Consider the following 17,135-nt stretch of genomic DNA (forward strand, 5'->3'; position numbering starts at 1 on the left):
GTTAGGTGTTGCAGTGGTTTAGTTGAGATCTTGTGGTTCAGTTGAGGTCTTGTTGTGGTTCAGTTGAGGTTTTGCTGTGGCTCAGTGGTTCAGGTGAGGACTTGTGGTTCAATTGAGGTGTTGACGTGATTCAGTTGAAGTCTTACTGTGGTTCAATTAAGGTCTTGCTGTGGTTCGAGGCCTTACTGTGGTTCAGTTGAAGTCTTATTGTAGTTCAGTTGAGGTCTTTCTGTGGTTTATCTAAGACTTTAGGTCTTGTCATGGTGCTACTGAGGTCTCGTTAAGTTTAAACATTCTCTGAACGACAACCGAGTACTCTTCCTAATGGTATTTTCCATTTCTTTATAAATAACGCATTGCAGGAAATCAATTTCATATGGGGGCGCGAGAGGAAGTTGTCTATTTTCCTCTCAGCATCTGAAGGATTTGTCAGGTGTATATAATTTATCAAGTGGGCGCATTTTTCATTTGAATCAACAGATATATGTCATATATCTGTTGGTTCAACGCATACTTTTCGAAAAGTCTTGGTGCTAAAGTGCTTCCATGTAGAGTTTCCGGTAAAATGCTACTCTATATCCACTTCCCCTTTACATTTGATGAGTTGAAATTTCCGAAGTGGATATTTGGCGAAGGATTATCAAGATTTTCTAGACAGCTGTCACACTTCCTTATCAGTTAAGTGGATTACTCTGCTGTTGCTGTTGGAGGCTTTTACATGATTATAATTACCAGGAGTTTATTCTCACTTTTATTACAAACACCATTTGACGATTTTAACTATTCCGTTAATGGTCCAAGTCGGACCGAAACGTCGTCACAAGTTTCAGTCTCCTACATGAAGGTTATTCATGTAGCGTTCCAGTCACGGTAATGTGATTTATTATTCTGCATAAGTCTGTTGAGTTTCTCTTTTTTTTTTTGGTCTTCGTTTATTACCACGACTAAAAATTATTTTCATCGGAAATGTTGAATTTCTCTTGTTTTTTCTCGAGTGAGTCTTTACACGTCTCTGGACGAGAGATTCTTCGATCTTTCCCACAGTGGCCTCTCTCCTGTTTCTTACATATTCCTGAATTTTCTGGTGTTTTGATGATAGTATCTATATCCATAAAGAACAAAAAGGTACAATATCGTGACTGGAACAATATGCAAATAACCCGCACACAGGAAAGAGGAGCTTACGACGACGTTTCGGTCAGATTTTGACCATTTATAAAGTCACACTGTGACTTTGTAAATGGTCATAATTCTTCCTGTCTCCTATGTGCGGGTTATTTATATATTTAAATCCATATTTACAGATTCTTCTGGTTTTGTCTTTGGTCTACATGAATTTCTAGTTTTTATTTCGTTTCCTGCTCTTGTGTTATTGTTCGGCTAAATTTTTCTTACGTGATCTTCATAAAAGTTCAGTTTTCCACTGCCTCTTGACTGTTCCTGACAGCATTCTGTTCGTACTTTTCACTGTCACTAGTCTGTTCGTTTGTCTGTTCTTGAACGTGGTGCTTTGTTTCTCTTTTCTCATTTGTGTAATTTTGAAGATCTCTTTATTTTCCGTTTCTTGTAGATAAGAAACAGCAGGGCTAAAAAATTATTTTTTTTTTCTTAGAGAATGCTTAGAAGTAAATGGGTTACCTCAGTTCCAGTCAGTTTATCTTCTTTGTAAAGCCATTTCCCACGACCTTCCCAAGTTGTATGTCTACTGTCACACTTTGTAAATGGTTAAAGTCGGACTGAAACGTCGTCGTAAGCTCCTGTCTTCTATGTGCGGGTAAGTTGTGTATCGTTCCAGTCACGGTATTGTACTTTTTTTTTTTTTGCTATTTATATAACTCACTTTTATTTAATTATAAACTTTCTTTTTCATCGTGTTTAAGAAAATATTTTTTTAGCGTTAGTTGACGTGAATATTAAGTTTTGTTTGGTAGAGATATTATACATTAATTATGGCATTTTTCCTACACTGTGGTGGTAGTCCTGACGTGGTGGCCTGCGTGGCAGGCTATGATGGCTGTCCTGCGCAAGCATCATTGATAGCCTGTGTTATATTTAGTTGTCAGTCAGTGAGACTGGAAGTATTGTTGCCTGTGGGTAGTGTCCAGTCAGTGGGACTGGACGTGATGCTGCCTGAAGGTAGTTGTCAGTCAGTGGGACTGGACGTGATGCTGCCTGAGGGTAGTTGTCAGTCAGTGGGACTGGACGTGATGCTGCCTGAGGGTGGTTGTCAGTCAGTGGGACTGGACGTGATGCTGCCTGAGGGTGGTTGTCAGTCAGTGGGACTGGACGTGATGCTGCCTGAGGGTAGTTGTCAGTCAGTGGGACTGGACGTGATGCTGCCTGAGAGTGGTTGTCAGTGCGACTGGACGTATTGTTGCCTGTGGGTAGTGTCCAGTCAGTGGGACTGGACGTGACTACCTGAGGGTAGCTGTCAGTCAGTGGGACTGGAGATGTTGGTTGTAACTGGCGGTCAAACGGAAACCTTAACGATGCTACTGTGGTCCAGTTGAAGTGTTCCTGTGATCCAGCTGATATCTTATGGTCCATCTGTGGTCTAACTGTGGTCCAGCTGAGAAATCACTGTGGTCCAAAAAGTGCCTTGCTTAAAGCACTTATCCCGGTGGCAACCCACTAGTGATTCTTCCCAAAGTGCTGATACCTGTGACATCCCGTCGATCACCATGATAACAAAGACCTTTTTTTTTTTCATCTCATCATTGTTCTAGTCTTCCGTACGTTCAGGATATCTTTCGTATTATCCAGTAGTTTACCACTTACCGAAATTGCCTGCACTTTTCTAGTGATTGCTTACTTGGTCTTTGGAGGCTGAACCATAGCCTTTGGGCCCCGCCTTTTTGTAGATCAGTTTACTGGTGTGTTTGTTTGACTCTAGTATTCCTCCTGATTTTCACTGTTTATCGTGTATGGGCTTACTTTCTTTAATGTTGTCCCAGTTCAGCGCACTCACTCTCCTAGCTCTCAGCTCAACCTACTCACTATCCTAGTTCCCACATCAACACACTCACCATCCTAGCTCCCACGTCAACGCACTCACCATCCTAGCTTCCAGCTCAACGCACTATCTTAGCTCTCAGCTCAACGGACTCACTATCCTAGTTCCCATCTCAACGCACTCACCATCCTCGCTCCCAGCTCAGCACACTATCCTAGTGCCTAGCCTCACTCCTTCATGCATTTTTTAAATCTATAATAAAGTCTGTAAGATAATCCATATTAATTTTTCACAAAATAATCTTCCACGCGTTAGACAGTCTTTTCATAGGATAATCTTTCATAAGATTATCTTTTGTAAGATAACCTGGGAATATTGCGGTCCGGAGGGTCATTGTATTCGTGATGTCAGCACACTTCTGCCAAAGCAGCTATTGGACGAATAAAGACAAACATAATTTTCTTCTTTTTGTCACCAATATTACCAATAATAATCATAATAATTACTTTCCTCGCCACACTTTTTTACTTTTCCAGAGACAACGTGAATGTTATCTTGTTATCCCCCCCCCCTCATAATAACCGATATTTTCTTATTTCAAGGAATGAAATCTTTTGCCCTGAAATTTCTGTAGCCCTGAATCTTTGTTCCTGATCCCTGAAGCCGTTCTCCCTGTTGGGATCTCCCATTTCCTTCACTGGGGGTAATTGCAGTGTGTCTTCCTTCGTGCTGCCTGAACCGCTCGTATTTCTTACCGCTTCTATCTGCAGTCCGCTTGTTTGCTGACTTCATCTCCTGAATCCTCTCTCTTAATGGTGTTGAAGCCTCCTACCGAGTCTTCCTCCTTTGTTATTAGGGATTTCTGAAGGCCTCGCATGTTGGTTTTGGGTGGTTCTTGGTGGTGGCATCGAAATGTAGTACAGCCGAAAGATGGTGTTGGAAACACAGACGTTTCCCTCCGTGTAGAGGCTTATCAAGTGTTGATAAAGCTTTTCCGAGAGTGAAACATCAATTGATAAAGCTCTACACAGATTGTAATGTGACTTGATAAATCTGTTCACTGAGTAAACATGACAGATCTACAATGGGCGAAACATCGTCACAATAAAATCTTGTTCTGTAACGAGCATCTTGGTTTCTTTAAAATGATTGTTATTCAGCATTAAACTATCATACTGCTTGTTTGGAAGTCACGAACCTGTCTATTTTTTCGTAAAGGTATTTAAACCTCCAGGTGATTTGTAGTAGGTTCAGACCCTCCGTTTCTTTTCTTCAAGGGTTACTGATCGCTCCTGTGATTTTAGTGCCCACTGAATCTTCCTGTTGTTTATTAATGGCTACTAAACCTTCCTGTTGTCTGTTAATGGCTACTGAACCCTCCTGTTGTCTGTTAATGGCTGCCAAACCTTCCTGTTGCCTATTAATGGCTACTGAACCTTCCTGTTGTCTGTTAATGGTTACTGAATCTTCCTGTTGTCTATTAGGGCTACTGAATCTTCCTGTTGTCTGTTAATGACTATTGAACCCTCCTGTTGTCTGTTAATGACTGCTGAACCTTCCTGTTTTCTGTTAGGTCTACTGAACCCTCCTGTTGTCTATTACTGGCTACTGAACCCTTCTGTTGTCTGTTAGTGGCTATTGTACACTCTTGTTTCCTGTTAGTGTTGAACACTCCTGATGTCTGTTGTCTTAAGGAAAGGTAGCGCCACTTCCTTGGATCAAGACCCTAGAAGGGGCAAATAACTTTGATTGTGAATTAATATATTTAATTTTAAATAATGGAAAGCACTAAACCGGCAGGGGCCATACAGTGCCTGGGGAATAAAAGGCAATCAGCGTCCAAGGGAGGATGAATCCATTTCTTTGGATCGAGAGCCTCTCTCTCGCGGGTTTAAACCAAACTCGACCTTTTCCCCTAATATATATATATATATATATATATATATATATATATATATATATATATATATATATATATATATATATATATATATATATATATATATATATATGTCGTGCCGAATAAGTAAAACTTGCTATTTTGGCTTAAATAGCAACTGTCTTCTTGCCGAATAAGGCAAGCGATAATTTGTGTATGCAATAATTTCGCAAAAAAATCTTTCTGAATTTAACGAAAAAATTATATTTCATTGTGTTTGTTTATTATTAAATTATTGTAAACTTATATAAAATATATTGGATTAGGCTAAATTAAAATGCGCTTGTTATAATTAGGTTAGCAGGTTTCCTAAGGTTCTTTTGGTACAAAATCATTAATTTTTATATTAAGGTAAATGAAAAAAAATATCTTTAAATGCATAAGATTTTTTTTAGAAAGGACTTAATTTTAAATGAATTCTTGCTAATTGGCCAGTTTTACCTATTCGGCACGACATATGTACGCATATATATATATATATATATATATATATATATATATATATATATATATATATATATATATATATATATATATATATATATATATATATATATATATAATTTTACAGCTGTAAAAATAGTTTTAAGAGAGTGAATGTGTTGGTACACGTAAACTCAAGATTAGTCGTAATGAACGACCGTCAGTGAATAAACAGGAGAATGGACGGGGACTCTAAACGTAGTTTATGCATTTAGCAGATTAAAGATTATAACTACTCAGCCACAAAGCTTACAATAGGAGGATTTTACAGTCAGCACTTCTATGAGGTGAGTGTTCCAGCGGTACCAACTGTGACACTGCTGTCTCATCCCACAGCCCCAAAGCTGTAATGCAACATTTATTGTCATATCTCTCAAGGTTAGACAGTCCTTAAGCCCAAGAAAAGTCGCAATGAACGGCTGCGACTAGATAAACTGAAGAACGGGCGGGGAATCGAACCGTGGTTCATACATTATAGTAGGCATGCTATTGTTAGCCACAGAGCTTACAATAGGATGAGTTTTACAAACAGTATCATGTCATAGAAGTTCTGATTGCAAAATCGTCCTCTAGTAAGTTCTGTAGCTGAGTGGCTACAACGTTGGGTCTGCTAAACACATGGACCAAGGTTGGAATCCCTTTCCATTCTTCTGTTCATTCATCGACAGTCGTTCATTACGAGTTATCTTTAGTTTGTAAACACACACACACACACATTATATATATATATATATATATATATATATATATATATATATATATATATATATATATATATATATATATATACATGTATATATATATGATTTTTAATATTTGGCACGAAGGATATTAATAAAAAAATATTTTCTAGATTTTTTCAACGTATGGATTGCAGTATTTTCTACAGTGTTCGACTGTTAGCGTCTCTTATTCATGAAGGTAAACTATTTTCTGGTGTGTTTCAGTCGTATACAAATCCTTGTTTCAGTAACTATGCACTGTGTTGATATTTCGTAATATTTTTAACGTGTTTTTATCTTTTTTAAGCATTTTAAGAGATTTGAATATTTTCACTAAAATTTACGAGAAAATTTGTTACTGTTGTATAACTGGACGTTTCAGAAAAGTCTGAGGTGTTTTCTGACAAAATTGAAATTTTTGCTACAGCATGCATTTAAATATCAAAATCGATGTTTTATTGAGTAGAAACGTGTAGTAAATTTTGAAACCGCTCTGCAACGTTGAAATGTGCAATAAAAACAAGTTTTCCAATCCTAATTTTTTTGTGGACATATTAGAATTTCCCAAAACTGCTTCAAAACAGGTCAAAACATCTGAAAAATATTGCGAAATATCGATAGTACATGGTTATCGAAACGGGGTTTTGTATATGAAAATTAGTCTAATGTCCTCGTGTTTTTCTATATATTGTGGTGCAGTAATAGAGGTAAGAGGGTCACTATCTAGTTAATCATTACTTGACAATTAGATAACAGTCTTAAGGGTGGTGACTGTGTGGTGATCCTTTGCTTGGTGAACGGGGTGTAAAATTTGGTAGGGGTAGGCCAGTTAAATCAGTTATCTGGTTATCATGTGACAGACACCCGCATTGTATCTCTCACTCAAATGCAAGTCACGCAAATGGAGGACTCTTTGTATCCTCAACATCCTAGTGTGGCTGGTACCCTGTTAGGGGGTAATCTTGAGGATGTCCAAGACTTTACTTGGGCCGTCTTGGAGACAGCTTTACCGGGCCATAAACAAGATTAACCCCGAAATCCTAAGAAAAATGTTTTTGCTCTCTGTCGCAAGTTAGTTAAATCTCAAACTGTTGCTCAGGCTAGTATGTGGCCGGATATGTTAGGTGAGACAGGAGGAAAATGTGAAGAAGGTAGAGAGATAAAGAAGGTGGGAGAAAGGGAGAAAAGGAAAAAGAGAAAAGGAGAGAAAAGAGAGAGAGAGAGAGAGAGAGAGAGAGAGAGAGAGAGAGAGAGAGAGAGAGAGAGAGAGAGAGAGAGAGAGAGAGAGAGAGAAACAGCTTTTATACCCATAGATGTATTACCTTGGCGATTTGGAGAAATTGAGTGCATACCATACACTGAATACAGTATGGGTGTAGAGAAGCTTCAAATAATCAGAAGGCGAGATGTAACTGGAAGTAAATATAACACCAAACATATCGCCAGAAGTACAGCAGCAGCGGCATGTGCAAGATTAGCATAGCGTAGACAGCATCAGGAATTTTAAGAGAGAATCCTTCAAAACTGCGCTGCAAACATAAGGTTAATCCCCGAGTACTGAGCCCCAGCATAGAGCCCACACCTAGTCAAGCACGCACAGACGATCGACAAACCCAAAGGTTAGCAACTAGATTAATTCCAAGGTGGTGAGGAATGCACTGTAAGGAGAGGATGAAGGAACAGACCCTGACGATTTTGGCTTAGAGAACGATACGGGGAGGCGTGATTATGCCATACAAAATCTTAAGACGAATTCGTATGGTAGATAGGGGCAACCTGATTGAATTAAGGGGACCATAGTCGAGGGGACACAAGTGGGAGCTGAAAACGCAGATCAACCACATTAATGTAGGACAATATTTCTTTAATCTCGAGGTGGTTGAGAAGTGGAATGACTTGGCTAAGGGAAGATACAATAAGGCCCAAAACACAAGAAATCAGTGATGCCGACCAAAGTCGTCTTCTAGGAGGTGAGGACAAGAGCTGAGTCTCGACTCTCGCAAACACAATTCAAGTACACACACACACACACACACACACACACACACACACACACACACACACACACACACACACACACACACACACACACACACACACACACACACACCAGCGGGGTCCCACAGGGGTCAGTCCTAGGATCAGTGCTGTTTCTGGTATTTGTGAACGACATGACGGAAGGAATAGACTCTGAGGTGTCCCTGTTTGCAGATGACGTGAAGTTGATGAGAAGAATTCACTCGATCGAACACCAGGCAGAACTACAAAGGATCTGGACAGGCTGCAGACCTGGTCCAGCAATTGGCTCCTGGAGTTCAATCCCACCAAGTGCAAAGTCATGAAGATTGGGGAAGGGCAAAGAAGACCACAGACGGAGTACAGTCTAGGGGGCCAGAGACTACAAACCTCACTCAAGGAAAAAGATCTTGGGGTGAGTATAACACCAGGCACATCTCCTGAAGCGCACATCAACCAAATAACTGCTGCAGCATATGGGCGCCTAGCAAATCTCAGAACAGCATTCCGACATCTTAATAAGGAATCGTTCAGGACCCTGTACACCGTGTACGTTAGGCCCATATTGGAGTATGCGGCACCAGTTTGGAACCCATTCCTAGCCAAGCACGTAAAGAAACTAGAGAAAGTGCAAAGGTTTGCAACAAGACTAGTCCCAGAGCTAAGAGGTATGTCCTACGAGGAGAGGTTAAGGGAAATCAACCTGACGACACTGGAGGACAGGAGAGATAGGGGGGGGGACATGATAACAACATACAAAATACTGAGAGGAATTGACAAGGTGGACAAAGACAGGATGTTCCAGAGATGGGACACAGTAACAAGGGGACACAGTTGGAAGTTGAAGACACAGATGAATCACAGGGATGTTAGGAAGTATTTCTTCAGCCACAGAGTAGTCAGGAAGTGGAATAGTTTGGGAAGCGATGTAGTGGAGGCAGGATCCATACATAGCTTTAAGCAGAGGTATGATAAAGCTCACGGTTCAGGGAGATTGACCTAGTAGCGATCAGTGAAGAGGCGGGGCCAGGAGCTCGGACTCGACCCCTGCAACCTCAACTAGGTGAGTACAACTAGGTGAGTACACACACACACACACGCAAATGGAGAGGGTGACAGGAGTTGAATGGGAAAAGCCAAACTATAAAAGGGGGGACTACACATGTATGAGGAACTTCCTGCAGGAGGTTCAGTGGGACAGAGAATTGGTAGGAAAGTCGGTCAACGATATAATGAACTACGTAACAGCAAAATGCAAGGAGTCAGAGGAAAGGTTTGTTCCCAAGGGCAACAGAAATATTGGGAAGACCAGAACGAGCCGTTGGTTTACCCGAAGGTGTAGGGAGGCAAAAACTAAGTGCACTAGAGAATGGAAAAAGTGCAGAAGGCAAAGGACCCAGGAAAATAAAGAGATTAGTCGAAGAGCCAGAAGCGATTATGCACAAATAAGGAGGGAGGCCCAGCGACAGTACGAAAACAGCATAGCATCGAAAGTCAAGTCTGACCCGAAACTGCTGTATAGCCACATTAGGAGGAAGACAACGGTCAAAAACCAGGTAATCAGGCTGAGGAAAGAAGGTGGGGAACTCACAAGAAACGACCAAGAGGTATGTGAGGAACTCAACACGAGATTTAAGGAAGGACTCTAGGAAGACAACAGAAGGGGACACCAACAAGGACTATACCAACAAGTTTTGGATGAAATACAGACAACTGAGGAGGTGAAGAAGCTGCTAAGTAGCCTTGATACATCAAAGGCTTTGGGACCGGACATCTCTCCGTGGGTCCTTAGAAAGGGAGCAGAGACGCTGTGTGCACCACTAACCACAATTTTCAACACATCTCTTGAAACTTGGCAACTACCTGACGTATAGAAGACGGCAAATGTAGTCCCCATTTTTAAGAAAGGAAACAGAAGCGAGGCACTAAACTAAAGATCTGTCACTGACGTGTATAGTATGCAAAGTCATGGAGAAGATTATCAGGAGGAGAGTGGTGGAGCACCTGGAACGGAACAAGGTTATAAACGACAGCCAGCACGGATTCATGGAAGGCAAATCCTATGTCACAAACCTGGAGTTTTATAACAAAGTAACAGAAGTAAGACACGAGAGAGAGGGGTGGGTTCATTGCATTTTCTTGGACTGCGAGGCCTTCGACACAGTTCCTCACAAGAGATTAGTGCAGAAGCTAGAGGATGAGGCTCGTATAACAGGAAGGGCACTGCAATGGATCAGAGAATACCTGACAGGAAGGCAACAACGAGTCATGGTACGTGATGAGGTATAACAGTGGGCGCCTGTGACGAGCGGGATCCCACAGGTGTCAGTCCTAGGACCAGTGCTGTTTATGGTATATGTGAATGACATGATGGAAGGGATAGACTCAGAAGTGTCCCTGTTCGCAGATGTGAAGTTAATGAGAATTAAATCAGATGAGGATCAGGCAGGACTACAGAGAGACTTGGACAGGTTAGACACGTGATCCAGCAACTGGCTTCTCGAATTTAACCCCGCCAAATGCAAAGTCATGAAGATCGGGAAGGGCAAAGAAGACCGCAGACAGAGTATAGGCTAGGTGGCCAAAGACTGCAAACCTCGCCCAGGGAGAAAGATCTTGGGGTGAGTATAACGCCGAGCACGTCTTCGGAAGCACACATTAACCAGATAACTGCATCAGCATATGGGCGCCTGGCAAACCGATACCTTAGTAAGGAATCGTTCAAGACACTGTACACCGTGTACGTCAGGCCCATACTGGAGTATGCATCATCAGTTTGGAGCCCACACCTGATCCAGCACGTCAAGAAATTAGAGAAAGTGCAAAGGTTTGCATCAAGGCTAGTTCTGGAGCTAAGGGGAATGTCCTACGATGAAAGGTTAAGGGAAATCGGCCTGACGACACTGGAGGACAGGAGGATTAGGGGAGACATGATAACGACATACAAAATATTGCGTGGAATAGATAAGGTGGACAGAGACAGGATGATCCAGAGAGAGGACACAGACACAAGGGGTCGCAATTGGAAGTTGAAAACTCAGATGAGTCAAAGGGATGTTAGGAAGTATTTCTTCAATCATAGAGTTGTCAGGAAGTGGAGTAGTCCAGCAAGTGATGTAGTGGAAGCAGGAACCATACGTAGCTTTAAGACGAGATATGATAAAACTCATGGAGCAGGGAGAGAGAGGACCTAGTAGCGATCAGTGAAGAGGCGGGGCCAGGAGCTGAGTCTCAACCCCTGCAACCACACACACACACACACACACACACACACACACACACACACACACACACACACACACACACACACACACACACACACACACACACACACACACACACACACACACACACACACACAACTGGGCAACTACCTGAGGTATGGAAGACGGCAAATGTAGTTCCCATTTTTAAAAAAGGAGACAGAAAAGAGGCACTAAACTATAGACCTGTGTCATTGACGTGTATAGTATGCAAAATTATGGAGAAGATTATCAGGAGGAGAGTGGTGGAGCACCTGGAACGGAACAGGAGTATAAATGCCAACCAGCGCGGATTCACGGAAGGCAAATCCTGTGTCACAAACCTTCTGGAGTTTTATGATAAAATAACAGAAGTAAGACAAGAGAGAGAGGGGTGGGTTGATTGCATCTTCTTGGACTGCAAGAAGGCCTTTGACACAGTTCCTCACAAGAGATTAGTGCAGAAGCTAGAGCATCAGGCGCATATAACAGGAAGGGCACTGCAATGGATCAGAGAATACCTGACAGGGAGGCAACAACGAGTCATGGTACGTAATGATGTATCACAGTGGGCACCTGTGACGAGCGGGGTCCCACAGGGGTCGGTCCTAGGACCAGTGCTATTTTTGGTATATGTGAACGACATGACGGAAGGGTTAGACTCAGAAGTGTCCCTGTTTGCAGATGATGTGAAGTTAATGAGGAGAATTAAATCTGATGAGGACCAGGCAGGACTTCAAAGAGACCTGGACAGACTGGACACCTGGTCCAGCAAATGGCTTCTCGAATTTAATCCTGCCAAATGCAAAGTCATGAAGATGGGGGAGGGGCACAGAAGACCACAGACAGAGTATAGGCTAGGTGGCCAAAGACTGCAAACCTCACTCAAGGAGAAAGATCTTGGGGTGAGTATAACACCGAGCATGTCTCCGGAAGCACACATCAATCAGATAACTGCTGCAGCATATGGGCGCCTGGCAAACCTGAGAACAGCATTCCGATACCTTAGTAAGGAATCATTCAAGACACTGTACACCGTGTATGTCAGGCCCATACTGGAGTATGCAACACCTGTTTGGAACCCGCACTTGATAAAGCACGTCAAGAAACTAGAGAAAGTACAAAGGTTTGCGACAAGGTTAGTTCCAAAGCTAAGGGGAATGTCCTATGAGGAAAGATTAAGGGAAATCGGCCTGACCACACTGGAGGACAGGAGGGTCAGGGGAGACATGATAACGACATATAAAATACTGCGTGGAATAGACAAGGTGGACAGAGACAGGATGTTCCAGGGAGGGGACACAGAAACAAGAGGCCACAATTGGAAGTTGAAGACACAAATGAGTCAGAGAGATAGTAGGAAGTATTTCTTCAGTCATAGAGTTGTAAGGCAGTGGAATAGCCTAGAAAATGACGTAGTGGAGGCAGGAACCATACACAGTTTTAAGACGAGGTTTGATAAAGCTCATGGAGCGGGGAGAGAGAGGGCCTAGTAGCAACCGGTGAAGAGGCGGGGCCAGGAGCTAGGACTCGACCCCTGCAACCACAAATAGGTGAGTACAAATAGGTGAGTACACATACACACACACACACACACACACACACACACACACACACACACACACACACACACACACACACACACATACACACACACACACACACACACACACACACACACACACACACACACACACACACACACACACACACACACACACACACACACACACACACACACACACACACACACACACACACCAAAATAACATAACTTATCAGTGCATTAAAGTGAGGTTGTATCTTGGATTACAGAATAACTTAGCGACAATTACGATGTACTTTAAAATGTTTTTTGCCACATTAAAGAGGATATGTAATAATTTTATATAACAGATAAAGATATGTAATAAGATTACATAGCTTTATTTGTTAATATAACATATCTTATTACATACAAGATATGTAATAAGGTTATATAACAAATACAGATCTTATATAATAAAGAGGAATTATATAACGAAGAGGCTATATAATAGTCAGGTATTGCAAAAAATAGAGGGTTATACGGGAGATAATGTTTTTAAAGCAGAGAAAATACATCGAGTCCTAAATAGAGGAAAACGCATTTACCAGGGTTCATTCAGTCACTGTCTTGCCGGAAGAGTGCTAACATTACGGTTCAGATGACCCTCCGAACTGAGTACTGGTATTTGCACAGTCAACCAGTTTTTTCCCTGGAATCCCGTTACCTCGCTCACACTCCAACAGCACGTTCAGTGCTGTTGGAGTGTGAGCGAGCCTATTGGATGTTCATATGAGGGAAAATATACGTAATAACAGAGAACCTGTTGATGCAGATGCCTAATGATGCCACAGTGGCACTGCAGTGATTCCCAAGTGGCACTGAAATGTTTTTCCCTAGTGGCACTGAAATGTTTTTCCCTAGTGGCACTGAAGTGTTTTTCCATTGTGGCATTGAAATGTTTCCCTAGTGGCACTGAATTCCACAGCGGCACTGAATTCTTTTTCCACAGTGGCACTGAAGGGATCCCACAGTGGGACTGAACTGTACTCAGAGACACACTGTAACTTCGTTTCGCTGTGTAGAGCTTTATCACGTCATGGTTCTCAGTGGGAGAAACATGATTTGATAAAGCTCTATCCAGAGATCTATCAAATTACTTTTGTTCTGTGTAATACTGTCATGTTTCGCTCTTTGCATGGCTTTAATAACTCATGGTTCTTTATATCCTCACGTTTTACTTTATCACTTTTCGCTCTGTGAAGAGCTTTTTCAAATCATGGCTCTGTGTATGTGGAGCTTTATTAAGTCATGGCTCTGTGTAGAGCTTTATTAAGTCATATTTTTTTTTCCGTTTAGAGCTTAACCAAGTTATGGTTCTCTGTGTGTGATGAGCTTCATCAGTTCACGGTTTTGTGTAGAGCTTTACCAAGTCACGGTTGTGCCTAGAGCTTTATCAAGTAATGGTTCTCTTTGGACTTTTAATAGCCTTGTCTTGGTGCACTACGTTTGGTGGTATCTTTAACATCAGCTTCTTGTTCTCTCTCTCTCTTTCTCTCTCTCTCTCTCTCTCTCTCTCTCTCTCTCTCTCTCTCTCTCTCTCTCTCTCTCTCTCTCTTTCCCGGTTGCAGCTCCCATTGCATCTGTTTTTTTTTTATCTTCATCAACTTTCATGACAGTTTTCAAATGAATTTGAAAGAAGGATTTCTGCTCATTTTTTTTTGCTGTTACAATCGTCTTTCTCGACGTCTTACTGGCTGACGTCTCTGGCAAGACTGCGTCACGGAGTATTTCACAGGATAACTGAATGACGGCGTCTCATATTTATATCTCCTTAAATATGACTGCAGCGTTTTGCGTTCTACAAGGTGACTCCTACAAATTTTTTTTTTCTAAATACTGTTGTTGCACGGTGTATTTTGCCAGCTGAGTGTTGGTATAAAGAGGAGTAATACTGAGGGTTGAGTTTTATCAAGGGTAGCCACGCGTAGGCTGGTTGCCTCGGTCAGCAAGGATGCTGCAGGGTGTTCCTTACACGGTGGGTTGATGCCGTGCCTTCAACCAGATGTGATGTATGTCATCTGAGGTACGGCTGCTGCTCAAGGTTCAGCACGTAGCCTCTTTTCTCTGTATAAAAGAATATTAGAATTTAAGATCTTATAGGTAAGTAAATAATGTTTTATAAATAATAATGTATGTTTTCATAAATGATATTTTTTTATATTAGAGCATACACACACACACACACACACACACACACACACACACACACACACACACACACACACACACACACACACACACACACACACACACACACACACACACACACACACACACACACACACACACACACACACACACACACACACACACACACACACACACACACACACACACACACATAAACACACACACCACACACCAACACGTAAGGGACACTACAAGAGAGAGAGAGGAGAGGATGAAGCAGCAAGACTGGACTTAGTATTCACCTTGAATAGTGCAGATATTGAGGACAGCACATACGAAAGACCCCTTGGGGCCAGCGATTATGTGGTTTTAAGCTTCGAATACACAGTAGAGCTACAAGTGGAGGAAGAAGCAGGAAGGCCAGGACAAATGAAGCCAAACTACAAGAAAGGGGACTACACGGGAGTGAGGAACTTCCTGAACGGGGTTCAGTGGGACAGAGAACTGGCAGTTAAGCCAGTTAATGAGATGATGGAATATGTAGCAACAATATGCAAGGAGGCTGAGGAGAGGTTTGTACCCAAGGGTAACAGGAATAATGAAAAAGCCAGGATGAGCCCAAGGTTCACCCAAAGGTGCAGGGAGGCAAAAACCAAGTGTGCTAGGGAATGGAAGAAATATAGAAGGCAAAGAACCCAGGAGAATAAGGAGAGCAGTCGTAGAGCCAGAAGTGAATATGCACATATAAGAAGGGAGGCCCAACGACAATATGAAAACGACATAGCAGCGAAAGCCAAATCTGACCCGAAACTGTTATACAGCCACATCAGGAGGAAAACAACAATCAAGGACCAAGAAATCAGGCTAAGAAAGGAAGGAGGAGAGACAACAAGAAATGACCGTGATGTGAGGAACTCAACAAGAGATTCAAAGAAGTGTTCACAGAGGAGACAGAGGGGGCTCCAGAAAGACTGAGAGGTGGGGCACACCACCAAGTGCTGGACACAGTACACACAACCGACGAAGAAGTGAAGAGGCTTCTGAGTGAGCTAGATACCTCAAAGGCAATGGGGCCGGATAACATCTCTCCATGGGTCCTGAGAGATGGAGCAGAGGCGCTATGTGTACCCATAACAACAATATTCAATACATCTATTGAAACAGGGAGATTGCCTGAGGCATGGAAGACAGCAAATGTAGTCCCAATCTTTAAAAAAGGAGACAGACATGAAGCACTAAACTACAGACCAGTGTCACTGACATGTATAATATGCAAAGTCATGGAGAGGATTATCAGGAGAAGAGTGGTGGAACACCTAGAAAGGAATGATCTCATCAACAGCAGCAAACATGGTTTCAGGGACGGGAAATCCTATGTCACAAACCTACTGGAGTTCTATGACATGGTGACAGCAGTAAGACAAGAGAGAGAGGGGTGGGTGGATTGCATTTTCTTGGACTGCAAGAAGGCGTTTGACACAGTTCCACACAAGAGATTAGTGCAAAAACTGGAGGACCAAGCAGGGATAACAGGGAAGGCACTACAATGGATCAGGGAATACTTGTCAGGAAGACAGCAGCGAGTCATGGTACGTGGCGAGGTGTCAGAGTGGGCACCTGTGACCAGCGGGGTCCCACAGGGGTCAGTTCTAGGACCAGTGCTGTTTCTGGTATTTGTGAACGACATGACGGAAGGAATAGACTCCGAGTTGTCCCTGTTTGCAGATGACGTGATCGATCGAAGACCAAGCAGAACTACAAAGGGATCTGGACAGGCTGCAGACCTGGTCCAGCAATTGGCTCCTGGAGTTCAACCCCACCAAGTGCAGTCATGAAGATTGGGGAAGGGCAAAGAAGACCGCAGCCGGAGTACAGTCTAGGGGGCCAGAGACTACAAACCTCACTCAAGGAAAAAGATCTTGGTGTGAGTATAACACCAGGCATATCTCCTGAAGCGCACATCAACCAAATAACTGCTGCAGCATATGGGCGCCTATCAAACCTCAGAACAGCATTCCGACATCTTAATAAGGAATCGTTCAGGACCCTGCACACCGTGTAC

The sequence above is a fragment of the Cherax quadricarinatus genome, chromosome 12, assembly GCF_038502225.1.
Source record: "Cherax quadricarinatus isolate ZL_2023a chromosome 12, ASM3850222v1, whole genome shotgun sequence".
Lineage (NCBI taxonomy): Eukaryota > Metazoa > Arthropoda > Malacostraca > Decapoda > Parastacidae > Cherax > Cherax quadricarinatus.